This window comes from Pogona vitticeps, chromosome 3 (assembly GCF_051106095.1).
Source record: "Pogona vitticeps strain Pit_001003342236 chromosome 3, PviZW2.1, whole genome shotgun sequence".
NCBI classification, from domain to species: Eukaryota; Metazoa; Chordata; class Lepidosauria; order Squamata; family Agamidae; genus Pogona; species Pogona vitticeps.
This window is the reverse complement of record NC_135785.1, coordinates 83,767,454-83,794,550: the sequence shown is the minus strand read 5'-3', so window position 1 is coordinate 83,794,550 and position 27,097 is coordinate 83,767,454. Positions and strand designations below refer to the sequence as shown.

At 43.6% G+C, this 27,097-nt stretch overlaps 1 protein-coding gene across 3 annotated transcripts in view; it reads left to right on the top strand.

The window, feature by feature from the left end:
* The first annotated feature begins 18,099 nt into the window (after positions 1 to 18,099).
* PCGF5 (polycomb group ring finger 5) overlaps positions 18,100 to 27,097 on the top strand; it is a 65,090-nt gene continuing 56,092 nt past the window's right edge. For 2 of the 3 annotated variants that reach the window (XM_020803194.3, XM_078391335.1), the window contains exon 1: positions 18,718 to 18,850. The gene's annotated coding sequence lies outside the window, so the exon portion shown is untranslated. Of the gene's footprint in view, positions 18,235 to 18,717; positions 18,851 to 27,097 lie in introns of those variants that run through there. The other variant, XM_078391333.1, reaches the window with a different exon arrangement.

Genomic DNA, 27,097 nt, shown 5'->3' with positions numbered 1-27,097 from the left:
TCAATTTCTTCATTGTTGGCATTAAAGATGCTTAGTTCTTCTGTAGACATGATTTTTGTCTTCTTAACATTCAACTACAGTCCTGCTTTGGAACTTTCACTTCACTAAAAGCAATTTAAATTCATTGTTGCAACCTGCCAGTAAGATGGTGTCATCTGCATATCTTAAATTATTCAAGTTTCTTCCTCCATCTAAATCTAGTCCAGCTTTCTATAAGATACATATGTTCTGCATACAGATCAAACAGATAAGGGGATAAAATGCATTATTCTCTCTCTATATATATATGCTGCCCTAACTGTAGCTTGTTGTCCACAATGTAAGTTACGCATCAAGACAATCAAGTACTGAGGCACACCCATGTCTTTCAGAACAACCCATAGTTTCTCATGTCAATGGCTTTGCTGTAGTCTGTAAAGCATAGACTGATCTTCTGGAATTCTTTGGTGCTCTCCAGTAGCCAGGGGATATTTGCAATATGCTCTTGCATGCCTCTTCCTTTTCAGGATCCAGCTTGAACATTAGACATTTTTCACTCCATATAAGGTACAGTAAAGGCCTTTGCTGCAATACCTTGAGCATCACTTTGCTTGCATGGAAAATTAGAGCAAGTGATCCTTAAAGCGGACTTTTACCCAAGGCTATTTTCTCCTGCTCTGTCATATACACACTCTGACTTTTCCATTCTCACTCCTACTTAAGGTGGAATGCAGTTAAGGTGGAATGTTGAGTAGAGGATTCTGGGATCTGTAGTCCTGAAAATTGATTTTTCAGGTTCTGGCCTTTACTGTTGTCTTCAGACACATGCTCAGGCTGTTCCTGGTTGAAGGCTGTCATTTGAACCTCTAAATAGTTGTGCTTCTTTGCATGACTGCACATAGTGTCTATGCAGTGCAGAGACAGGAGACAGATGGGTCACTTCATACTCTGAAATCTCTAAGGCCTAAAAATGTGATGTTAGTCACAAATACAACTGCACTCATTGGCTTGAAGCACTGAAAGGCTGTAGCAGGTATGTTTGCTGCAGGTCATTTGGACAGAATAGTAACTACTCCCTTTGCCTTCTCAACTTTTACTGGGCTAGATGCTTTTTTTAAAAAAAGTAAAGCTGAGATCAGATCTTCTAATAAAACAAATGGGTGTGAGATGGCATGATGACTAGAAGCCAACCATGGCCGCTGCCATCCAGCTGCCCACCAAGACAAGCAAGTCCTTCAGAAGAGGAAGGGTAGCAGAGTCCTCACCTGTTCGGTGTGGTAAAAACAGAGGCACTGAAGCTGACCCCCAGGGGGAAAAACAACACTGGACAGCCAGTACTGGGAGACTTCCCTGCTCCCTTTGTATTGGCTGGCTAGTGTTGCTTCTCTCTTTCTCTCTGCCTCTCTCTGTCTGTCTCTGTCTCTGTCTCTGTCTCTGTCTCTCTCTCTCTCTGTGTGTGTGTGTGAGGAGCTTCATCTTCACATTAAAAAAGTGTGTGACTGGAGCAGTTTCACTTCAGTAAAAAAAAAATCACTGTGAGTGATTTGCATTGTGTAGTTCCAACCTAAGCTTCATGCGTTTGGAACTGTATTGTTGAGAGACACTTTCACACACTGACTATCCTTATAGATGTTTGAGAGCTGACTCATATATGTATTTCAACAGGAAAGTTGAAACATGGGCCTAGCCCCACCACAGCAATCAAGCGGACAGTAAATTGACCGAAACATAACCGAATCCAAAATGGCAGTCTCATTGGGGTTAACAGGGTTTACTCTAAAATAGAAATTGGTTTTAAATATCTCCCACTGAAATCAATAAACTTACAAGGGATCATACAACATATAAAAAAGGGCGAGCACACTGTTTTATGTACAACATACAAAAAAGAGAGAGCACACTATTGTTACTACCTTGTTTGCTGAATATTCATCCTATTATTGCAAAAGATGAATAGTTTTCAATACAAAAAGCTGATTTTTCCAAAGATTATATTGGTGCCCTTTTGTACTATGAACTATTAAATCAGCCTGCAATAGACTGTCATTGAGCATTTGTTTCAATTTTTTGCTGAGTAGAGCTGCATACAACGGTCTGTTAATGCTGCTGTAAAAATGGACAAATCTAGACCTTGATTGTTGCAGCCAGGAGGGGGGAGCTTGTTGCTGAAGTGCTGAGTGAAGCTGTTGAACTTTCCAAAGTGGCAGAGGCAAAGGTAGCATTGTGGTTGTTTCCTATGTATACTGGCTAACTGGACAACACCGCTTCCAGATTTCCCTTCTCAAAGGGCTGGTTGAGGTGTAATTTACTAGACATCCAGTAGACTACACTGCCTGGCATCACTGTGACTCTGGGCTTGGAGCAGAAGATGCCAAAGGGTTCCCTCATGTAGGGTTGCCAGGTCTCAGAGCACCAGTTGAAGTCTCCTGTGGTTGCGACCTTCTCCTGGGTCTCCAGCTGATGAGCAAAGGCTTCAGGTGAGCTCCATTGCAGGAGGAGGTTCTTGTTTTTGTTTTTTAAATGCCTTTATTTTTCTGTCAGGTGACTTAAGACACTTATCTCCTTTGCCTGCTGTACCTCTGTGACATCAGAAGGTCCTGCCCCTGTGACTTCACTATCATAGGCAGGCAGGTTCCACTAGTGGGTCAGTCAGTTAAAAGTCAAGCTGGAAATAGCCACACATCTACACATCTGTTTTGTTTTGTTTCTTTGGATTTTGCCTGATATGCTTGCACAGACTGGCATGGCTACCCTCTCCACAGCCAGGAAACAAGCCATGTCAGGAATATTTATTTTTCAGTCTGACAAAAAAGCCAGGGTCAAAAGAAGAGGGATTCTTACCCAGTACATCAAAAAGCTGAATGCAAGCATCCAAAGCCAGTGCTGGACAGCAGTCAAAGGTCAAAAGTCAGCAGAGCTTCCAGAAGTGCAGGGAATCATCTTGCCTTCAGCAGTTTGCCAAGCTTTGGCCACATGCTTTTACCATTGAGTTGCCAACCCTACCGATGGCTCAGCTGTGGCAGCTCCCAGGGTTTCTTCAACGTGTCCCAAGGAATTCGCTGAGCTTGGTCTTCTTCTGTGACTGGGCCTTTCTTCTGCCTTGTCTATTTAGGCACCATCACTCTTGGAAACTTCGGGGTAACTCTGGAGCTTACACAGGTCTATTCATCTGATGAAGGTAGAACCTTCATCATCTATTCTCAGGGCTCAGCCTCTGTCTGGACCTTACTCTCCACCAGTTCTAAAGGCGGGCTGCTTGTCAGAAGCCCCAAGTCCTCATTTGGGAGGAATTTTTCAGTTGGGGCATGACAATCACTATGATTTCCTGAAATCTCAAGGGATCAGACACTGCTGACCTGGCCATACTATCCATATGTGTGTGGGGGAGGGGGGGAGGAAATGGTATGATTTCTGATTTTTTTTTCCTAGTAACTTTTGCATTCTCAATTATCCATCCACCCACAGCCACACACAAGCTTTGCTGAATATTTTGCAAATATTCATCCTTGCTTTAGGGATGAGGCTTCCACCCTTCCCCAGGTGGACCGCAGGCTCTTGCTACTGGTGTGGAGCTGTAGAATTCTGCTAAGGTAGTGTAAGAATGTTTAAAACTGTATTCTTATATTGTAAGAATTTTAAAACTGCTCACCAACTTCTTCACCCAGCCAGGGAGTTTCATACCCATAATATCTAAAGCCGTTGTGGAATAAAGAGGACATTGATTTTCCTCTATTTTCTGTTGGAGCTTGTTTCAATGACTTCTAGAAGATTTTTTTTTTTAAAAAAAAATCTGGCACCACCTGCAGTTAACAACCAGATCTCCAAGGGGAACAGTTTCAGCCACATACAGATCTAAAATACTTCCTTTTCAATCCACCCATCTGTGCTTCTTCATGCTGTTTCCTGTCCCTATTCTGCCTCCGCCCCATACCCTACTTTAAAGATTTTATTTATTCACTTACATATTTAGAATTGCATTGAGCCATATTTCAAAGGTCTGGTGCCATGCAGCTGATAAAATCTAACGAGCACACACCACTAGCTTAAGTCTTTGTCCCATAAATCCTGATACAATTGATTAAATGTGACAAAAGGATTGCACACAGGCCAGACTTAAGCATGGCCACAAAGCATTTTCCCCACACTTTTGAAAGATACTTATACTGAGGCTTTAGAATTCCAATATAGGTAGCCATCAAGATTTCCTCTTTAGATCATCTTGCCAACACAGCACAGCAGTCAGGCAGAAGCTACACCTTTGCAATAACAACAACAATAACAATCTTAGAACTGCGGAGCTGGAAAGCAACCTATAGGTCATCAAGTCCAGCCCCTATCAAGTAAGTGATATTTCTTACAGTCAATAAGCAGGAAGATAAAAATGCATGATTTAAATAAAATCACATAATATCAAATAATACCGAAAGACATTGCACAAGATACATCACCGTCAGTGCACCATTGGCTCTTTTAAGACACTGAAGTTAAGACAGAAGTTGTAAGTTTATCAGCGGAGTTGAAAAATATAAACACTTTTAAAATATCATGCTAATCACATAACATAAGATGAAATTAAGAGACACATATAACCATATGCCACCCCAACTTTCCTAGAAAGTAACATTAAAAAAGAAATCTCTAACAAGGGCAGGGGCACACCTTACGTGGTCAGAAAACTGTGGCAACCTATAGAGGCTGTGCAATATTTGGCCATTTTGCTGGTAATGTAAGAAACCTTGTCAGAGAACAGAAAATTCGTCAGATCTCCCTGGAAATTTCTGAAAAATAGGGGAGAGAATATCCTTGTGGAGATTTCAATAAAAAGGACAGTGTAAGAGAACAAGCCCCACGGTTTCCACATCACCACCATGGCAAGGACATAAACAAGCAGAGTGGGATATACCCTGAAATCTCCCTTCCAAGAGATTAGAGGGCAAAACATTAAAAATGGCTAAGGTAAAAGCTTTTCTAGATTTAAGTGGTGTTATACTGGTCAAATAGGAGGGAACTATAGTATAAAGGCGTTATTTTTTACGACCCTTGTTTTCTGCAGTGAACCTAAATGTTCTTGAAGTTCTATGTCCCAGATCCTTTGCTTGATAGCTGATTTGGCATTGGCATAATCCATCGCTATGAAGGCATTTGGGGAAAGAGCAATTTGCAGAGCTTTGTTTGTCAGGTGACACTTCCATTCCGATTGGAAGATGTCGGAAACAGTCAATGGTGCCAAACCTTGTGGGCAGAAAATAAACTTTAGCTGGTGAGTGAACATGCAAACCTTGTAATTATAATGAAAACTGTTTTAGGGACTGGGAAGTTTAGTAAACTATTTTTTAAAAACTGTACCTTTCACATGTCTGCTGCAATGTAACATGCCTGAAGGATAAATACTAGCTTTTTGAACACATACACATGCAGAGTCTTGACTGGGTTAGAGTCAAAATCAGTGTAGATCAGTACTGTGCTCCCAACAGTGGGTGGATTTATGTCACACCAAAGAGAATGGTATATTTCTGTTTTTGTCTTTGCTCCCAGCCCAGCAACTGAGATTTAGCAGCATACTTCCTGTGAAGCTAGAGACTTCATTTACCTGTCACAAGGAAATGGATTATTTATCTTCTCTAATACCCTTTCTTCCAAACCCTAACCCCAGAGCTGTAAGTAGCTATTTTGGCACCTGAGCAAGTGACACCTCCCAACGAATCCAACTTTGGCATGGGAATGAGCCTCCCCAAGAGGAAGCAGGAGAATGAGGTGCTTCCCGCTCCCCAAAGACCAAGTTTATTTATTATTTTTTAAAAGGGGGGGATGTAAATAGAAGGTGTTGCTGTTTTTCTAACACTCATCAGCATATTCACATCTAGAGTTTGATCCCTTCTAGATTTTGGACCCTTGGGGCATAGCCCTGGTGGCCTCACTGTGCTTACAGTCCTGCCTACCCCTTCTCACCACTGTTTAGGTGTCTGTGAGGTCCTGAAGGTGGGGTTTCCAGAACGAAGAAATATGAGTTTTGTAAAAAAAAAAAAAAAAAAATTAAACAAAAATGCACATCGCTGTTGGCCAACACAACATATTGTGGGCATCGTATTCTGTATGAGGAATTACTTTAAAAAAAACTCTGCTGAATTTACTGAAAAAGAATTCCATTATTCAGTGACTCTGAGTTCTAATGTTCAAGGTAATTTTGTATCTTCTATCTAGCATTTTGATACCCGTTGTGGTGTAGTAACAGACTGGGATTTGGGAGAACTGAGTTCAAATCCCTGCTCAGCCACGGGGTGTGTGGAACTGGACACACCACTCCTTAAATATATGACTTACCGTAGCTTGAAAGCCCTGCTAGAGTCACTATAAATCAGTTCCAATTTGAAGGCACATAGCAAATCCAGTATTTCATGAAAAAGGGGTAAAGAATTCATTCAGCTTCCCCACAGTTGCCATATCCCCTTTCAGCAATGCTTTTGCTCATTTACAGTCTAAGAGCCCAAATGCCCTTCTGACTAGTTTCCTGCTTTTGTCTTTATTTAAAGATATTTTTATTGTTGGTCTTAATCTTTCCAGCAATGTACTAAAAAAGAGTTTATGTTCACTTTTGTTTTCCTAATTTGGGCAAGATTTCTATATTTGAAATGAAGTCATTCTTGTCTTTTATTAGCGAACGTTAACTACACTGGAACCCTCTCCAACTTCTTCATACTATTCTTAATCGAGGGTATATATTCCAGCCACACATCTGCAGTTTTAAATAACTTCCAAATCTTATGAGGACATTTAACCAATCTGACTGTTTTTAAAGCTTTGAATTTATTTTTAAATTAGTCCTTTTTTTAATGCTGTGACTGGGATTTTTTTTTTTGAGAGGGGAGATAAAGTTCCTCTTATACACTATATATTTCCTGCATTTGATAGAACAGTGGTCTCAAGTTTTATTTTCCTAAAACTTTGGACTAAACTTTGTGTTAGCTTCCCTCTGCTGTATTACCTTCCCTCAGCTTCATTCTGTGTCCAACTGCTCACAGTCATTTATTGAACCCAGAAATCATGGCATGTGTCCATTTATATTACTGTGCTGGTGTATCATCAGTTGCATAATGAAGATGCGATTTTGCATCTTCAGAGGTAAGCACAAGGGTGGCTTCCAATACACTTGCACAATGGTGTAAAAACCCTAGCAGGAATTTTCACTCTTCAAACATAATGCTGGACTTACACTGTTTCATTTTGTTGCAATGAATGCACATTTAACCAATGATTGACCAGTATTGTCTTGCACAGCCACCAGTGCAACAGGAATGACGTTACCTGCGGTCGCAGATTGAAGAGTATCTTTTCTGATTTTAGGGTGTGTATGACTTTATATCATTCAGTGAGAACTCTTTAATTAACAGCAGACTGCCAGTGACATCATTCCTGCTGCACTTGTGAAGATCTACAAAAAGATGTTGGCCTTTGCAACTGTACATCATTGCAACTGAAGTCATCCCTTACTGCAAGATTGCCATCTTTGTTGCCTCCCTGTTTTATGTCTTCATCTCAAGATGACACTGAAAGTGTTACTTGGAGCGGGACCAAGTAACCAAGAACTAAGCCACTTTTGGTCCCTGGTATTTCCACTTGCAGCAATTCTGCAGAGGACTCTGTTCCTTTTAGGGTGCCTAGTTCAGGGTGTAGTCAGACTTCAGATTTGCAAGGCAAATTTTTTCACTGGAACACCGAGGTTCTCCAACCAAAGCAAAGCAAACTAACATGACCATTAGGCAGAATAACATAGCTGTCTCAAGGGGAAAATGCTGGGAAAGCAGCTGGAAAGTGCTAGAGGCCTGTGCTAAGAAGCCTGCCCTATGTCCCCTAAGCTAGAGATCTTTCACCTTTGAGGCACAGAAATCCCTTTATGAAAGTACCAGGGTCTCCTCATGATGGGGAAAAAAAAGCAGGAATTGTGAGTGTGAAAACTTGTAGGAGAGTTGAAGCTAGACACTTCAGGTCCCAGCTAAACTCCCATAGCCACAGCTCTGCTCTCTGTCTTGGAAATGAGTCGAATTGCAGAACATTAGGAAGTGGACTACAATCTATGAAAGCACAAACTGAAATAAATCTACTAGTCTTTAAGGTGCCATATTTACTTTTGTTTTATTTTGGTTATACATACCAATACAGAAGTAAGATAGTAATCTCTTTGAGAACTGCAGATCTATATGACTAACAATAAATACCTAGCCAAATTTTGGATTTCCATCTTTTTGTCTCTAACTTTAAAAAAATTATCCTGGCAAAAGATTCTGGAAAATAAGAAAGCATGCATATTTTATGAATGTATAATTCATCTTCCTGTCCTCCTGTGGATTTGGGGTTTTGTTTAATTCTCATAAGTCCTATGAGTCTTGGCTATATTGAGGAATTACAAAAGATGTAACATTTTATAATTGTAACATTCTAAAAATCCTTGGCTTATATTTAGTTCATTGAGATGGATTCTAAACATATGCATATATTTTCTCTCAGTTGTCTCTCTCTGGATTCTTGTTCTGTAATGAACCTCCAGATCAACAGAACTGCCACAGGCACTCACATGTTCCCACAATATTCAAACATAATCACAGCTGACCTAGAACAACACTTCCTCAACTCTTATTGCCAAAAACCACTCTTATTTGAGGTACATTGATGACATTTTTTCTTATCTGGACTCATAGAAAGGAATCCCTAGAGAAATTCCATCTTGATTTCAATAACTTTCTTATGAATATCAGCCTCAGCCTGGAGCAATCTACACAGCAGGTAATTTTTCTGGACACCACTGTGGAACTCCAACACGGACATCTTAACACCACACTATTTCGAAAACCGACCAATCAATATACTTGTATGGCCTTACAGTACAGCATACGTGGCACTTCAGGAGCTTTGTCAGGCAGCAAAAAGCTCAAAAGTGGCCATGTTTGTGCTGTGTTCCCTTCCTTCCTCAAACAGTACAGTGTCCTCCTTCCTGCCAGCTCTCTTCACAGTTTCCTTCCCTCAAACCTTTCTGGTGTACCAACACTGTGCAAGCACAACACACATACAAACACCTTCCTACAGAGTCAATGAGACCTAACACCATCTGAGAAGGGGTAGAGATGAGCACCTGGACTTTAAAACCACATCACACCCAACAATCAAGCTTGTTCTTCGTCCAGCAAATTTTTTCTTCCTCCAGCAAATCCTCAGATTTGTCTCCTGGGTTAAAGATCTGAGGAAAGACAGCAATTCCCTGAGACTTCAGTCAGCATCCTGAGACCTGACAATCTTACCCCCAAATGGCAAATATTATTATGTCCCTAATAGCTTGGGGGGGTGATGATTCATCATTTAAAGACTATTTGAGGATCTGTAGGGCCTCTTTGAGGCAAAAAAATAGACTTAAAGAAAGAAATTGGATGTAACTGGAGATATCGGGGCTCACAGATAGTGTGAGGGAAGGTCTAGGGAAGGGCAAAAATTACCCCAATCCCTCAAAAATTATTCCTTCCCTAAGGAATCATAAAGGGGGCATAACTAATGTTTCCATCTAGAAAATGGCATGCGATTAATGGGGGAAGGGAGGGAACTATGCCACCTATCATTTAGTAGGGCTACATAAGTGTCCATGGCACTCAAACAACCACATCTCAGCATTCATCATAATCATAAAATGCTGAGATTTAAAATATTTTTTCAGATCGGAGACAAAATATTGAAGCTCTGAATGTTGGGAAAATGTGCCATCTCTGCAATATGGAGATATGATTGTGTTGAGGAGTGGGATATGGGGAGAGAGAAACCGTTTAAGTTTGCAGAGCAGTAGAAGTACCAGCTGCACAAGGGCTGCTCAAATAAAGAGCAGTCAGAAGGATCCTGGTGTCTTATTCACAAATCTGACAGATTTCTATGTTCACTATGCAGTGGTGTTTAATAATGAACAACACTGATTGATGGATAGCCTGAAATGGCTCTTTAATGAATAATTGTGTTATTTATCCAAAGACAATTTAGCAAAATTCCGTAAATGATTGCCAGAGAAATAGTCAAACGGCACCAACAGAAATGGTAAGGTTCATACTGTTAAACTGAGAAGTTTGACAGGACTTCTGTTTTGGGGTGTGAACAGACAGACTGCCAAATTATCCCAGACTGGATCAGGCCAGTTTGAGCTGAACAGGGTTGCTTTAAAATACAGTTTATCATTTGGTGCAATCCTTGCATCCATCTGCACATATCAACCACCCCACATCTCAAGCAACCCTGTTTGGCACTTCTTTCCCTTTAAAGGGAAAGAAGAAGAAGAAGAAGAAGAAGAAGAAGAAGAAGAAGAAGAAGAAGAAGAAGAAGAAGAAGAAGAAGAAGAAGAAGAAGAAGAAGAAGAAGAAGAAGAAGAAGAAGACAACAACAGCAGCAGCAGCAGCAGCAGCAAAATCAAAACCCTCCTTCTTGTCCCTTCTTGTCTACTCCTCAGTGCTTTGTTCGAAGTGCTTCACAACCTTGGGAAACTGAAAGCTTCTTCCCATTTCTCTTTGGAGGAGGAGGAGAAGGAAAAAACATTGTCCCCCAAGTCATGTATTGCATCAGTGCTTATAGGTGATCAGGGAGCAAAAGGAAGGCTATTGATGTGGGTGATCACAGACAATAGGAAGGCAATTAGCCTTTAGAGAAGTTGCAAAGAAGTCGACAAGCTGATATCTGAACCAGCAGAGCCTAAAGGCAACACCTTTTTTTTTTTTTTTTTTTTTTGGACTTATATACTGCCCCATAGTGCTACAAGCACTCTCCGGGCGGTTTACAATTTCATTATACAGGCTACACATTGCCCCCCCAGCAAGCTGGGTACTCATTTTACCGACCTCGGAAGGATGGAAGGCTGAGTCAACCTTGAGCCGGCTACCTGGGATTTGAACCCCAGGTCGTGAGCACAGTTTTAGCTGCACTGCAGCGTTTTAACCACTGCGCCACGAGGCCCCTTGAGAACTCTTTTACTGTATTAACTTAGCAAGGGTTACATCAGGGTTACATCGTATGTTGTGAGAATTCAGAGAGGATACTGGTTACCTAATTGCCACTAGGATTGGCCAGAGAAAGTCTTTGAACTTATGATCTAACTCTAAGGGAAAAGGCAGAATGAGAGTTCACCCCGCCCATCAGGAGCTGCTGCTTTCTGCCAGAAGAGTTTGCTCTCATTGAAACAGGAATGCAGATAATGACCATGAGCAGGGTTTCCCCACAAGTGCTGCCTTATAAGGGCTTTAAAACACTTTGCTGCCATAGGGGAGTGGAAGCTTTCAATTTTCTAAGCCTGGAATCAGTTTAAACAAAGGGACAGCATTTGCTTTGGTTTGATCCCAGTGAATGCACGTGCTGGAACCAAACCAAAGCAGAGCAATTCTACCCACACCAAAAAACAAACTCCACTATGGACTGGCTCTTATATATCTATAATTCCACATACAGTACATCATTGGTGTGCTGCCATGTCACCATGTTGACTAGATCATATGTACCAGTTGGGAAAGGAGGGATTTATTTTATGTGACAGCCAGTTTGCGGATCACTATAAATGATCTGCCATCACAATGACCTGGTCCTGAGATGACCGGCTGCTGTAATAGCACTAATACTTATAATCTGCAAGAAAGGTATGTATGCTAACTCCGTGCTGAATCCAGATACAAGCAACACACATCATCAGATTAAGACTAAGACAGTGATATGTCAGAGAAAGGAAAGATTTTGAGTGCTAGGTAAACCCCTGGATAGATTATCAGTGGTTCCCAACCTTCGGTTCTCAAATGTTCTTGGACTAAAACTCCCAGAAGCCTGCACCACTAGTTGTGCTGGCCAGAATTTCTGGGAGTTGTATTCCAAGAACTTTTGGGGACCCAAGGATGGGAACCAATGGTTTAGATGATAGCTAACTAACTAGCAAAAAATTCTAGGGATACAAGGCATTCAGGGGGTTGGAAGAGCAATCTGCAGTTGAGCTGCATGGAACACCACAAAATGGAATGAGAACACAGGAGGAAAAAGAGGATCATCTTTGAATGAAGGGAACTGCCTCTTTCTGAAATGTCACTTAATTACAAAACAAAACACTTCCAGGGCTGGGTTGGAAGTCCAAGCAAGTAAAAATGTAGCAAAACATCCCATACTGGTTTTTCTTGCTGCTTCTTGTTTCAGCACTGAACATCACCACCACCGTGAGCCACTTAATCTTCTGCTATTGTGAATATTATGTCAGGATAAGGTGTGCATAGTATAGATAGGGGAAAAACAGTCTTTTCTATGCCAATACAATAGCCAGAAATGTTGTATTTTGCCCATAGGTTTCCCTTTCTCTCTCTTAAACCCTGTTGCACAAATATCAGTCATCTAGGAAGAAATGTGAGTAGGGAAAGAAATTTTTGCCAGTAAAAACTGAAATGGGAAAAGTATCACAGCTTTACAGGGTCGAGGAACCTGACCAAGAAACACAATCACTGCTGATTACAATAACAACAGAATTGGAAGACAAAGATGCGTTCACACTTTTCTGTTGTCACATACAGTTGTCCTATGCAGGACACAATTCTATGTGCATTTAGGAGTAAATCCCACTGAACTCACTAGAGCCCTGCTCTGTCATTACTTACCTGTTCAATGTATTAGAGGGGAGCAGCTACACACTTCCCTCTCCATTGTCACTCTCTGCATGTGTACAGCATTTTATCTGCAGAGGAGAGATTTCTGCTCGTATATAGATATTCCATATGAACAAGAACGTTAGAAAACGAGGCATCTTGCTCAGACGGAGATCCTACACAAGAGCTCAGGCCTCTTCCTCTACAGATATGTCACTCTCTCCACAAAAAGAAAGTGATTATAGGGGAGGGGGCTAGACACTAATAACTGCATAAGGCTTAGGACATCTGATTGAAAGAACAGAACCAGACATGAGCAGAGATACTGAACTTCCATTTCTCAGTGTCTCTCCCTCCCTCCTTCTTGATGATAATATGGCACCATCATTACTTTTTTTAAAAAAAATGGTTTACATTTTTAATTAATACAACCTAAACCTACTACCAGACATAGAACTATAAAAAAACAATAAGATACAATTTCACAAGTGCCCCCATCACCTTCAGGACTAGCATTAAATTTCATTCAATCTATTTTCTCTCCAAAATTTCATTGTTTCTTCCCTTGGTGTATACCTCTTCCCTCTCCAAAATACATATTCAAAAAATACATTCCATCATTACTTTGACCAGTCCCCTGCCCCAATCTTTCAGCTTCTATGCCTAGACCTTAGAGTATATTGGGAGAAAGACAGTCTATAAATAAGAGAAATAAATAAATTATTTTTAAAGAAAAAAACTGCTAGCAGTTTTCTAGCTAAATGATCAATAGATTTTTCCATATTAGCTTACAGTCCATTGCAGCAAAATCAACAAAAAACTTGTTGCACCTAAAAGATCATAAACTTCGACTTGGCATCAGCTTTTCTCAACCACAGCTGCATCTGGCGAAGTGAGCTGCTGTCCGTGAAAGCTTAGGCCCAGTAAAACGTAATATGTTTAAGGTGCCACAATACTCTTTGTTGGTTTTCCAATTCAACAGAATATCTCCATCCTCCACTGTCCAAATCAGAGAGGGATTCTCCTAGACAGTGTGTCCTGTGAGGTGGCATATACATAAAATAAAATAAAATACTCAAAGTAGAGCTCTCTGGAGTGTAAAAGATTTTAGATTGTCTTAGTGTGAACTGGCCTTCCTCTGCATTTTGCAAATTAGTTTGTTTTTCTTTTCTGATTGTTCATCACGGCTTTATTTGTAAGTCTTCTTATGCTTTGAAGGAATTGGATACCGAGAGGAAAAACACTGTACAACAGAAGATATGTGTTTCCCTTGATGTATGATTTGAACTCCCAATTTGAAGCGACCCTTGCCCAGCAGGCCGAGGCAAAGAGGAAATCACAAAAGCAGCAAAACCAGGGAGCTGGACAGGGGACAGATTGGATTTGTCTTCAGTGTGGAAGGGATTGTCACTCTCGAATTGGCCTCCTCAGCCACACTAGACGCTGTTCCAAGTCCTCCACACAGAGCACGCTACCATAGTCTTTCGAGACTGAAGGATGCCTAACCTGAACCTGATGATTTGAACTTATACTATAGAGCTCTTTGTATTCTTTATTTGAAACCCTACCACTGTAGGAGTGCCCAGACAGCTTTGTTCATTCTTTCTGCATGGGCAGACCCCACACTGGCATGTTTATGGAGATTATTTGCTCCATAAAATTCCTTTGTCCCACCTTCCTTGCCCTGCTATGATGCCTGGGTTCAGCTCTTTGGACCTCAGAAGATTCCCATTCCACTCCAGTTCCCCGGGCAAGTCCTAATCACACCTGCCAAAACAACCTCAATTGTACCAATTCTTTCCATACCCCTGTTGTACCGATACATTTATTTTCACACTCACATGGTATATATACCACTTGGTTTTTAACAGTATTGATTCATTTCTTCCTATTTGAATCCTTATTGCCATTGTGGAATCAATTTATTTTCTCTGATGTTTCTTCAGGTAGTGATGCCCCTACTTTCATTTCATTTTTTAAAAAAGCCCTTACTGAGACATCAATATGGTGAAAAAGGATTCCCATTCAGGAATGTTTGATCTGTGGTGTGTGCGACTCTGGAAGTAATGCATTGCCCAAAATGGTCCCACCCTCCACCTGTACAGCTGTGCTGCTTGGTAGAAAGTAGACTGAGGTATCAAACAGTAAACAAGACAAATGGCACATGGAGGTCAATCCACACTGTGATTATCCCTGTAAAGTTGTAGACCTCTGTTTATTGATATATCAATAACTCAGCCATTAATTTTTTTAAAAAAAATAATAATCACAGGGCAGCCACACAGCAACATGGCAGCCAGCTTCCCTGGGAACTGAGGATGGGACAAGACTCAATAGGAACATGCACACATGCTGTAAGGAATGAATCAATACATCATTGGTACAATTTAAAACCATTCTCTTGGCAGGCGGGGGGCACCGGAAATAAACCACTGGCCAGGAAAATGAGTCAATCTTGGCCATGCGTTGTGTGGAAATTTATGAAATGATTAAAAAAAAAAACAGCCAAATCAATATAGCTGGGGTTCTTTTGCCAGGTGTGAGCGAGCCCAAAGCTTCCCACTCTTTTAATCATACAATCGGTTTACTTCCTGTGCTCACAGACCTCCATTGCCCTGTGTATCCAAAAAGAAAGCTCTCCTCTCTGGTAAAGCATCCAGTGAGTCCAGAATCAGGTTCCATAAATGGCACAAGTCAGCCCAAGAACTCCCTGGATACCACTGATGCCCCATGGTGGCTTATGTTTAATGTAGAAGTGCTATAGTTATTTCTAGTGGTCAGCAGAGAAAGTTTGGAGTCTTGCAAATGTAGCTACTAAGGATTAAAGGCTGAATGTGATTTTTTTTTTTAAATCCTACTAGAATCTTTTAGACTCTTGGGATCTACTAACAACCACCCACTCAAGGAGAGGATGCAGACAAAACTTTTGAAAAACAAACTGCAAGCATTTCAAAGAGACATAATGTAGCAGTGCTGGGAGATTTCAATTATCCTGACACCTTTTGGGAGGCAAATTTTGCCAAGCATGCCCCTTCAAAAATTCCTGGCTTGTGTGGCTGATAATTTTCTCCTACAAAAAAGTGGAGAAAGAAACTTGAGGTCTACCTACCCTTGACTTGATTCTGACCAATAGACATGACTTGGTGTGTGAAGTGGCAGGAAGGGGAACTCTGGGCAAGAGTGACCATGTTCTACTAGAATTTTTGATTTCAAAGGAAAACAAAGCGGAATGCAGTCCCACATATATGCTGGATTTTTAAAAAGCCAATTTTAATAAACTCAGGACAATGATAAGTACAGTCCCATGGCAGGAGATCCTAACAAGAAAAGGACTCCAAGAAGGGTGGGAGTTTCTTAAAAAGGAAGTTCTAAAGGCACAACTAAAAACAATTCCAACAAGAAAAAAAGGTGGGAGAGAGCAAAAAAGGCCAGTGTGACTTCACAAAAGCTCACAGAGGACCTGAAAACAGGAAGTGGCAAGGAGGCTAGGCCACAAAAGAAGAGTACTGTACAGACAAATAGCAAGAAATAGCAAGAATTGCATTAGGATGGCAAAAGCTGAGAATGAGCTGAGGTTATATAGAGACACTAAAAGCAATAAAAAAGCATTATTGAGGTATGTGCATAGCAAAAGACAAAGAAAACAAACAGTGGCTCAATGAAAATAGAAAAATGGTAACAGAAGACAAAGAAAAGGCAGAAGTGCTTGATTCCTCTTTTAACTCAGTCTTTTCCCAAAGGACAGATTATGATCCTCCAGACAAATATGAAGTGAAGGGATAGGACTGCAGCTGGAGATCGGTAAACAAATAGTCAAGGAATACCCTACTACCTTGAATGAGTTCAAATTGACAGAGTCAGATGAACTGCATCCAAGAATATTGAAAGAATTGGCTGTATGAATTGGACCACGTGGCTGCCAAGTTACACTCAGTAATCCAAATCCTCACTGTGCTCCCAGCAGAGGGATCAATCAGAGCAGTGTAATCCTACCACATCACTGCCAGTGTTGAAGTGCCAGCACTTCTCCTGTAGTTGCACCCTACCAGATCCCTTCCTATTCACCTTCTCAGATCTCTCTCAGATGCCACCCTCCCCTCCTCTCAGGTAGCTGCCAGCTCCTGTTTCTTTTGAAGGACTGGCCACTCCTTCAAAGTACTCTCCTTTCCCATCTCATACAGATACGTATTTTCTCCCTTCATCCCAGACTGCTCTCCCTTTCAGGTGGAGGAGGAATCTTGTCCCACCTAATGTTCCCTCCAATGTGACAAAAGCTGGCTCACCCTGTCACTTGCCTGTGCAAGCCTTTCTTTTTGTGCCCCAATCTTTGTCTGCATATGTATGTTAACTAAAATCCAGAACAGGACCCATCCTGTAACTTGCTCATCAGTCTGTGTGGAAAACTTTGCTTCTCTCCTTCTCGATGCCTGGGTGTTTCTGTATGTGTGCTTTACAATGTCCTACTGCTGAGTCGAAGAAGAGGAGGGGGCAGCATAAAAGCATGGGGGCAAGTAGGAAAGCCATGGCTGCCACCTGTACATTTGACAAGCTATGTGAGAAGAAGGGTGGTGGTGGTCTATGGATGGCAGCTTCTTTCTTCCCTCTTCATGGATTCCTGCCTCTTCCTCACCTCTCCCTGTTGGTACAGCTAAGTTATATATTTTTTTGCCTGTGGATGTGTGTGCATGCACATTCAAGAAGAAACGTGTGTGCAAGTCTCATGGAACAACCTTGCACTTCAGAATTTGTGACTTTGCCACTGATCAACTGAAAAAACTCAGAGCTTCTGTGCCTGATGGGCTTAGGTGCCCTGACAGGTGTGTGGCCTTGGGCAACCTGCAGGGCCACTAGAAAGAGGGACCATTGAACCACTGCTGAAAGCCTTATATTGTACCTAGAAAACCCCATGAGAGTCACCACAAGTCAGAATTGACTTGGTGCACAAAATTATTAATCACGGTAACAGAAGGTGACATTTCTGCCTTTTGGCTGTGTGGTGAAGAGAGCCTCCACAGGTGCTATATCGACAGGAACCAAGAAAGGCAGCCCCACGGAGGCATCGTCTTATCTTATTCTGCGTTAAACCATCTTGCTGAAAGAAGTGCATGCTTCCAGCAGTTCTGTGTGGCCCATTAAGTACGGTATGCAGACTGTTCCTGTACGTCCCATCGAATTTCGTGGGGCTTACGTCCGCGTAATCTTCCTTTGGCTCGCGCGACACTGGTAATCACTGCTCCCCTTTTGCAAATTTAATTGCGCTTGGATCTTGGGACTGTACCCTTCATGATATTATAATAAAAGTGTGCAGTACAATCGAGGGTGGCTTTTTGGCCCAAAGGTGTCTAATATTCAATTTGATCTTGAACATTCAGGCAGCCTGCGTTATATAATTTACGGCCAAGAATTCCTGTCAGTGCTGCTGGCTCGGAGGCGACCGGGGGTTAAGGGCAGCAGCTTCACTCTGACTTCATTGGACCTGGCTGAGCATGCGCAAACCTTACGCACATGCCTGACTCTAGAGTTTTGTCCGCGTGTGTATAGAGCAGAACGAGGAACACACAGAGAGAGAAATGCCTCGGAGGGAGGGAGGCAGGCAGGCAGGCGGAGGTTGGAGCCTGCAGAAGCGAAGGTGCGCGCGGACGCGGTCGCCTTTGGCCAGAGGGCCGCGGAAGACGGTTGGCCGGGGCCGGGGTGCGCGCGCGCTGGCTGCCCGGGCGAACCTGACGGGAGCCGAAGTCCCTCCTTTCGCGGGGCAAACTTGCCAGCCCGGGAGGAGCCGCCGCCGCCGCCGCCGCCGCCAGTAGTCCCCTTCGGGGCTCCGTGTGGCAGCAGTACCATGGCTGTGAGACGAGAGGGCGGGCGGGCAGGCAGGCAGGCAAAGCAAGGGAAGGCTGTGCCCCAGTTTGTGTCCAATCAGCGAGTGAATTGTGTGCACCGAGCAGGGCAAAGCAATGCGTAAACAACAAGCTCTGGGAAAGTCCTCCGCCTGCTCCCCCCCCCTCAAGCAACCCTGCTCCCTCCGCGCCACTGCTCCAGCCTTCCTCCTCGCTGACTCTCTCAGCATCCTCCTCCTCCCTCCCTCCCTCTCCCTCCCACTCTTCCTCCTCCCGCCCGCCCGCGGAACTCCTGTCAGCTGAACAGCACAGCTCGAAGCGCACCTCGCTCCCCTGCAACCGCCAGGACCCGCGCGCGCGGGCTGCGTCCTCGGGGCGCGCTGTCGGGGGGGGAGGCGCTTTGGGGGAAAGGTAAGGGATCGCCTCCTCTCCTGCTCTCCTCGCCCTCTCTCCTTACCCGCCCACCCCCACCCCCGGAAGAAAGTTAAGGGGAGAAAGGAGCGGGAGGAGGAGGAGGAGGGATGGCTGGCTGGCTGTGTCAGTGGCGGCCGGCTCGGCTGTCATAACAAGTTGCTCTTAAAGCGCCCGTGGCTCCTGGCGAAGCCCGCCTTGGAGTGGAGCCAGGCGGCGTCTCTCTCTCTCTCCCCGCCCCCCCCCCGGGGCTCTTTCTGAGGGAGAGTTTAACTTTCTCCTCTTGACATTCTTGGGCTTTCTTTCCGCCTCCCACCCCCACCCCCGCCGCTGTCCCTTTCATGAAGGACCCCTTGCTTCAAGTAGACGCGGGCTCGAGGGCAAAGCGGGGCCAGGCTGCCCCCCCTCCGCCCAAAATGGAATAAGGTGGGGAAGCGGGGATCCCGAGGGAGACAGTCCGGCGAGGTGCCTTTCCCACTTCGTAGGCGGGATCCGCCTCGGGGGGGGGGCTGCATCCTTCTCTTGGGGGGGTTTGGATTTTTCTAGCAAAAACGCCCGCCGGTGTCGCTCCTTTTGTCTGAACGACTGAAAGGTTTCCTCGTCCGGAGGAGCTACGGTTTCGTCGGGGGGGGGGGGAAGAAAACGATTCTCTCGCCAGTTTCCAGACCAAAGGCGGCTTTGGTGTTTGTTCTTACGGGCTTCCGCTTTTGATGAGCTGAGATCATTATTATATAAGATGTCACAGGAGGAGGAGAGGGAGGGACGGCGCAAGTCTTCGAGGGGAGGAAAAGAGCTAGCTCTTCGCTCTCCCTTGCGCCTTGCCTCTTACCGGGGGGGGGGTGTTGAGGGACCAGCTCCTCCCCCTCCTCCCCCGTCTCCACGCACACCTGTTTGATCTCAAAAGTAAAACTGACGGTCTGATCTCCCTCTTGTGCGTATATTGGTGTGCGTTGTGTGTATGTGTATGAGAGAGAGAGAGAAGGGGGGGGGGGGCTGGATTGGATTGGCTTTTGAGTGTCTCTCACTCTCTGGGCACCTCTCTCGTCTGCCCCCGCGCTTTCGTCATGGAAGAAATGTAGAAAATGAATATTTGGGTGTTTCGGAGGGAGGGGGGAAAGTAGGTGTAGTTCAAGAACCCGGTGCAGCGCTGTTCCGACTCCCGCCGGTTCAGAAAGACTTCTGTGTAAATGGGTTTGTGGATTACAACCCACGTGTGTTTTGCTTGTTAATATGGCTCGGAGATGATGACTGAATGGATGAGTCATCAGTTCCACCGAATGGTGACTCACTTTTCTCTCTCCGGTACACGCACACGCTCTGTAAAAGTTGATTGGTTCGGGCTTTCATTCCAAAAACTAGGGTCGGAGGAAGTGCCCCCCCTGCTGGAATCCTGTAAACACTTACCTGAAAGTAAGGCTGACCAGGACTTACTTTAGAGTAAATATGCATAAGATGACACTTGCTATTTTTGAGATCACTTCTCTGCTGTCCAGCGGTGCGCAGATCTGTGTTTTTGGACTACAACTCCCAGAATTGCCAAACCGACATGCAGCTGGGAATTGTAGTCAAAAAACAAGCCTGCAGTTTTCTAGTCGAGAGAGACTTCAAATGGAACTTGAGCTTGTTTTAATGCACCTGCAGTAAGAACCAGAATGTCAGAACATGGAATGTTAAACTTCAGACTGCAATATTATGTTACACTGAAATCCTGGATGATTAAATTGATTGGGATGCCACCTATGTTGTGTGGAATGAGGAGCTTTAAATCTTGTCCAATGATCTTCTCTTCCAGGCGTATACTGGGGAAAAACATTGATGAAATGCTAATTCGTTCCTGCTTTAGACAAAGTCCTCTTTGATTTTGTTTGATTCTTGTGGAAGCATCGGTGAATTTGTAACATTTGGACGTGTACATTTTCTGAAATATATATAAGATTTAAATAGAAAGCAGCAATGTATCTTCTTCAGATTCATATTTTCCTTTTCTTTAAAAGGAAGCTGGTTATAATAATAAATACAACAATAATACAGTAACATCATGATACAGTCTCAGAACATGATAGGATGGCCAACTTGAAATCTTGAGATGTTCAGGTAGAATTGCTGGATAGCTTGGTGGTTTAGATATCTGGCAGAGCTACGGTGCCTCCCTGACAGGTGCTGGACTCAATGATCCATTGGGCCCCTTCCAGCTCCACTGTTCTCAGATAATAAAGGTTAATGAATTGTCCATCCTGACTGGGGTATTCTGGTAGCTGCCATCCAAAAACTGCTTTTTCCAAACCTATAGGAGGGTTACAGTATCCCAACTGGGAGTGTCAAAAGCCACAAATAAAAGTATGGCTAGTTGTGTTGCCACAAAATAAATTCTGACATTTATAGTAAGGTGCCTTTTTCAGGCCAACTAAAAAGGCATAAAAAAGATGCAGGTTTTCAAATGCATCTCATTGTCAAGAACAATGTTAAAAGTGTGGAAGGGAAGGAAAAAGACAGGAAGCCAGATCTTAAGACCTTGTTGTCTGCATGTTTTTCGGGGAATATAGTGAATATAAACAGAGAACCAGTCTTGAAACTGTGTTACATTTTACTGTTGTTGTTTAGTCATTTAGTCGTGTCTGACTCCTCGTGACCCCATGGACCAGAGCACGCCAGGCCCTCCTGTCTTCCACTGCCTCCCGGAGTTGGGTCAAATTCATGTTGGTAGCTTCAATGACACTGTCCAACCATCTCGTTGTTTGCCATCCCCTTCTCCTCTTGCCTTCACACTTTCCCAACATCAGGGTCTTTTCCAGTAGGAGGATAACCCATAGATTCACTGAGACCTGGAAAGTTAGAAAAGTTTCATTTTCCAATAGGTGTCAAGCATACTGTATTATCTAGTCAGATTCAGAAAGGGTGGAAGAAAGTAGAGCTGGGAAAGAGGAATAACAAGAACTACAGGCAATCAGGGACTAAAGCCAGAGAAAAGATAATAAAGGAGACTTCCCATATGCAGGATTATGGCCTCAGTCCCAGCTGACAGATCAGAGAACTAAGGCAAGTGCAGCTAGAAACTTTCCATTTAAGCAGAATTCATTCCTGCAGTACAGCTTATGAACCCCTGACAATCAGATCTTCTTCCCAGTCAACTCCCACCATGGCAGTTGTGATCTATAGGAAAAAGAAGACCCTGGGATCACAAATGTTTTGAGGAGTGGCCAGAATCTTTCAGAAACGAACTCCACTGGATCATCTGGGGAACGGCATTCTAAGACACCAACTCACTTACTTGTTTTGATGATTTGAGGTGTGCAGGGACTCTGAGCTTCAGCTCAAGTGACTAATCTGTTTGTATAATGAAGACCCCAGAGAAATAACTGGTGGTCTAACAAATATTCTTTGGTAACTTTCAATAAGGAGTTTAACATGCCTCCCCCCCCCCCCCAAGGGTAAGACAGTGCAACAAGATTTAAACGATCCTGTTTCACAAAATTTCTTCTGACAAGCAGAGTTAGAAGAAATAATGCATAGTAGATCTAGTGGTACATACTACAGTGGTGCCTCGCTTGACGACCTTAATTCGTTCCAGCGAAATCGCTGTAGAGTGAAAACATTGTCAAACGAAACAAAAAAGCCCATTGAAATGCATTAAAACCCGGTTAATGCATTCCAATGGGCTGAATACTTGCTCGTTTTGTGAAAATCCTCCATATGGCGGCCATTTTCGGTGCCTGTAAAGCGAGGAATCCGTCCCTAGAAAACAGCAGGGGCCATTTTGAAAGCCAGTGGCCATTTTGAAGCTGCCAATCAGCTGTTCAAAAAACATTGTTTTGCAAAGAATCGGTTCCCGAAGCAGGGAACTGATCATCGCAAAGCGAAAAAGCCCCATTTAAAACATTGTTTTGCAATTGCTTTTGCGATTGCAAAAACTTCATCGTAAACTGATTTCCTCGTTAAGCGAGGCAATCGTTAAGCGGGGCACAACTGTACAGTAATTTAGAGTGACATAGCATCTAGTTACCTTTATAATAGAATAAGAAACCATAGACACAAGTATTTTTAAAGATTATAATGTTTGCCTTATTTCAATAATGTATTGGTTTAAATTTGTATTTCTTAGTATTTCTTTTTGACACTGGAGTCCTTTAAACTTGGGATAGCCTGCTTTGTATAAACTCATGGCTTAGCCCAACATGACACCAATTGTGCCTAATTACTAGAAGAAGAAGAAGAAGAAGACATACATGCAGCCATGGGACCTCCACTGAAGGAATTTATAGTACCAAAGGCTGGATGTCATTTTGCAAAATAAGTGAAACTACAATTTGGTAGCTGCTTCCTTTAACTAATCTATCATTTAAAATCAACCCCCACTCTGACATGATTGTCTGATGACTCTCTCTCTTTTTTTAATGACCAAGGAGTCCATGTACCCAGACAGGGCGGATGCTTAAATTGTCTAAGAAGGTGGCTGTACATTTCTAACTCCATAGCTCTTGGTTATTCAAATCTTGCTGCTTAGCATAGTAAGTTGCAACTAGAGTAGGCCAATTGAATCATTGAGTTGACTCACCAGATCCCTATTGATTCAATAGCCCGACGCTGGTTGCAACTTACTGTGCTAAGCAACAGGATGTCAGCTAGTGAGTGAGTCTGTGGGATAGCGTGAGTGAAATCTACCACCATTTGTATCATTTGATCAGGCCCATTTCTTCGTCTGCAGCGTTCCTCATCCTTTACATCCTGAAGCTGTTGGCTAGGTGTCCTCTGAGCATCACTTTAGCACCGATCCAGCCCAAATGACAAGAAGCGGGATTTGGGAGTAGATGCCATGGAGGCTTCTCTGACCTCTACTTTCTCCCATATCTGTTGATAGACTCCTAGGGTCACCTGTCAGTCTCATCCATCTTTGCTATTTTTCTAAGGAGCCAACATGCTGAGTGTGACAACCCCAGACCTACTGGGATATGCCACAGTTTCACTAAGCTGCCACCAACCATTCCCTGTAAGGAGTCACACAGACCAGGAATGGATTTTTAACAAACAAAGGAATAAGGTTTATTTAAATAACACACAGGGAAAATAAAATGATCAAGTGAATAAGATACAGTAACGTGGCTTAGTCTCAATCTTACATACACCAGTTTGGTTCACACAGAACCCCTTTAAATAAAGCACAGACCCTGAACCTATCAGTTCTGGCTACCCATACAGACACCTGAACCTATCAGGTTGGTACTGACTGACACACAGTAGTACCCTGTCTGACACACAGACTCCCACACCAGCTTCTTCTCTCAGCTCTCCTCCAGCTTCTCCCAACTTCTCCACACAAACTCCACATATATATACAGTACAGCCCCACCTCCTGATGTCCCGCCTTCCACTCCCCATAGGATGGAACTTTCCCTCCAAACCCATGACAGACAGGTAACATCAGTGCTGTATGTAACACCTCCCCTCTTTATAAGTTGTTTTGTAGGGGGAAAGCTACGGTGCTTTTCTCCAAAAAACAACCTGGATCCAAAACATACAAAAACAGTTATACAATAACATACCATACCATACTTACTCTGGATAAACATATCAATTAGGCATTTAAACATTTACCATTTACAATACATCAAGTTACCTTTATTGATCCAAACCAGGCATGTTTAATAAACAACAGGTACATTTAACTTTTTGGTCACCAAAATATATACATAGTCCATGTTTCTTTCGCCGTCTTCATTCTTCGGGTCTTCTTGACAAGGCGTCAGCAACACAGTTCACTGACCCTCTGACCACCTTCACTTCAAAGTCATAGTCTTGCAGGTTTAAAGCCCACCTCATAAGTTTACTATTGTGGGTTTTCATTGTCTTTAACCATTGCAGTGGTGAATGGTCAGTACACAGAACAAAATGTCTTCCCCAGATGTAAGGCTTGGCCTTCTGGATCGCGTAGACTATGGCCAGGCACTCTTTCTCCACGGTTGCCAAATGTCTCTCACCTTTCTGGAGTTTCCTACTCAGGTAGGACACTGGATGCTGGTCACCATTTTCATCCTCCTGGCAAAGAACTGCTCCTACCCCGCTGTTAGACGCATCGGTGTAGATGATGAACTCCCGGTCGAAGTCTGGAGCACGCAGCACTGGATAATTGATGAGCGCCTCCTTCAACCTCCGGAACGCCTCCTCACAGTTGCTGGTCCATGGGATGCGGTCATCAGTCTTCTTCCTCGTCAGATCGGTCAGCGGAGCCGCAATCTCGCTAAACCTCGGGATGAACTTTCTGTAGTAGCCCACCAACCCAAGAAATGATTTGACTTTTTTCTTGGTGTTGGGTCTGGGCCAATCACGAACTGCTTCTATCTTGGCCTCTAGGGGTTTTATCACTCCTCCCCCTACTATGTGACCCAAATATTTTGTTTTTGGGCTACCCAGCTGACACTTGCTCTCTTTGCAGGGCCTAGGCCACAGCACTTCCTCCCCTGGGTCAAAGTGCCTCTCCCTGGCTTTGTGGTCATACCAAGCTTTCTTTCTGACCTTTTGAGCTTGCAGGGTCTCTGCTGCTAGCTCTAGGTTTCTCTTTAGGCCATTCCTTAAAGAGTCTATATATGTCACCACATCTTGTGGGTCATCCTGGGTGATCTGCTCCCAATTTTGTTTGATCAAATCAAGTGGCCCTTTCACCCTTCTCCCAAACAAAAGTTCAAATGGACTGAACCCGGTACTGGCTTGTGGCACTGATCGATAAGCAAACAAAAGGGATTGCAGCTTCTGGTCCCAATTGTTTGGATTCTCTGCCAAGTAAGCCCTAATCATGCGCATCAGAGTCCCATTGAACTTCTCCGTTAACCCATTACTTTCAGGGTGATAGGCAGTGGTTTCCTTGTGTTTAATTCCACAGATTTGCCATAATCGTTTCATGAGCTTCGATGTAAACGATGCGCCCAAATCTGTGATTATTTCTAAGGCAAATCCCATCCTGGACATATACCCCACCAAGGCATCTGCCACTGTGTTAGTTTCAATGTTAGTCAAGGGTATGGCTTCGGGGTACCTCGTGGCATGGTCCACAATGGTGAGAATGAACCTGTTCCCCCTCTTTGTGGCCTTGGGCAAAGGTCCCACAATATCCACTCCTATACATTTAAACGGGGTGTCAATCACAGGCAAAGGGCACAACTTTGCTTTGGTCCTGTCACGGTTATTCCCCTGCCTCTGACACACATCACATTGTTTACAGAGCTCCTTGATCTGCTTCCCTATTTCAGGCCAGTAAAAATTCTGTGTAATTCTCTGTTGTGTTTTGTTCACCCCTAAGTGCGCAGCAAACATGTCAGAGTGCCCCCTTTGTAAGATCATGGGGCGATACTTTTCAGGTACCACTAGCTGACTTCTCAACTCTCCCCCTTTTGAGATATTCCTCAGGGTCTCTCTATATAAAATTCCCTTTTTCTCTCGAAATCTCACTGGGGTTTCAGGTGTTAGCTGGGTGTCTGTTCAAAACACTTTTGGAGAGTGGCGTCTGCCTTTTGCTCTTGGCCGAATCTGCTGTCCGTGGTCAAGGTTTCCACCACAGCCTCTGAACTTCCCCCACCTGCTTCCGTCTCGGGCTCATCAATACCCCCTTGAACTGTCCCCGTGTTAGCTTGTGAGCGTGTAATCACTAGCACCCGTTTCACATGTTCAGCCAGGTCATTTCCCACGAGCACGGCTGCTGGCAGAGTCGATGAAATCGCTAGCCGCCAAACTCCCCTCCAGCCTTGAAAGTTCACAGGTACCTCAGCTACTGGCAGCGAGATCACCTGCCCCTCAATCCCTGCCACCTTTAGGCTCTCATTTGGGATTATATACTCCCTAGGAATAATGTCTGGATGGCACAGGGTCACCTGGGAACAAGTATCCCTTAGCCTGATGGTCAAGTATTCCTACGTCCACCCCTGCGGTTTCAAACAACTGCGAATCTGTTCTCACTAGCAAGCAGCGCTTGACCTCCACAAGAGGACCATTTTCCTCAGCCTGATCAGCAGATGTAACTGTTCCAGATTGAGTAGCCATGGCAACAGGCTCCCTCAGTGACAAGGAGCTTTGCTCTTTCTGGACACAGAACACAGCTTTTGGCTTGGTTCCACTCAAATCATGAGGCACATTTCCTTTTAGCTGCTTTAATTTCTCACACTCTGAGATTAGATGGCCCTTTCCTTGACAGAAATAACATTTTCTGCTGTATTTTGAGTCTTTCTCATCTTGTTTTGGTTTTCCCTCCAAAATCTGAGGTCT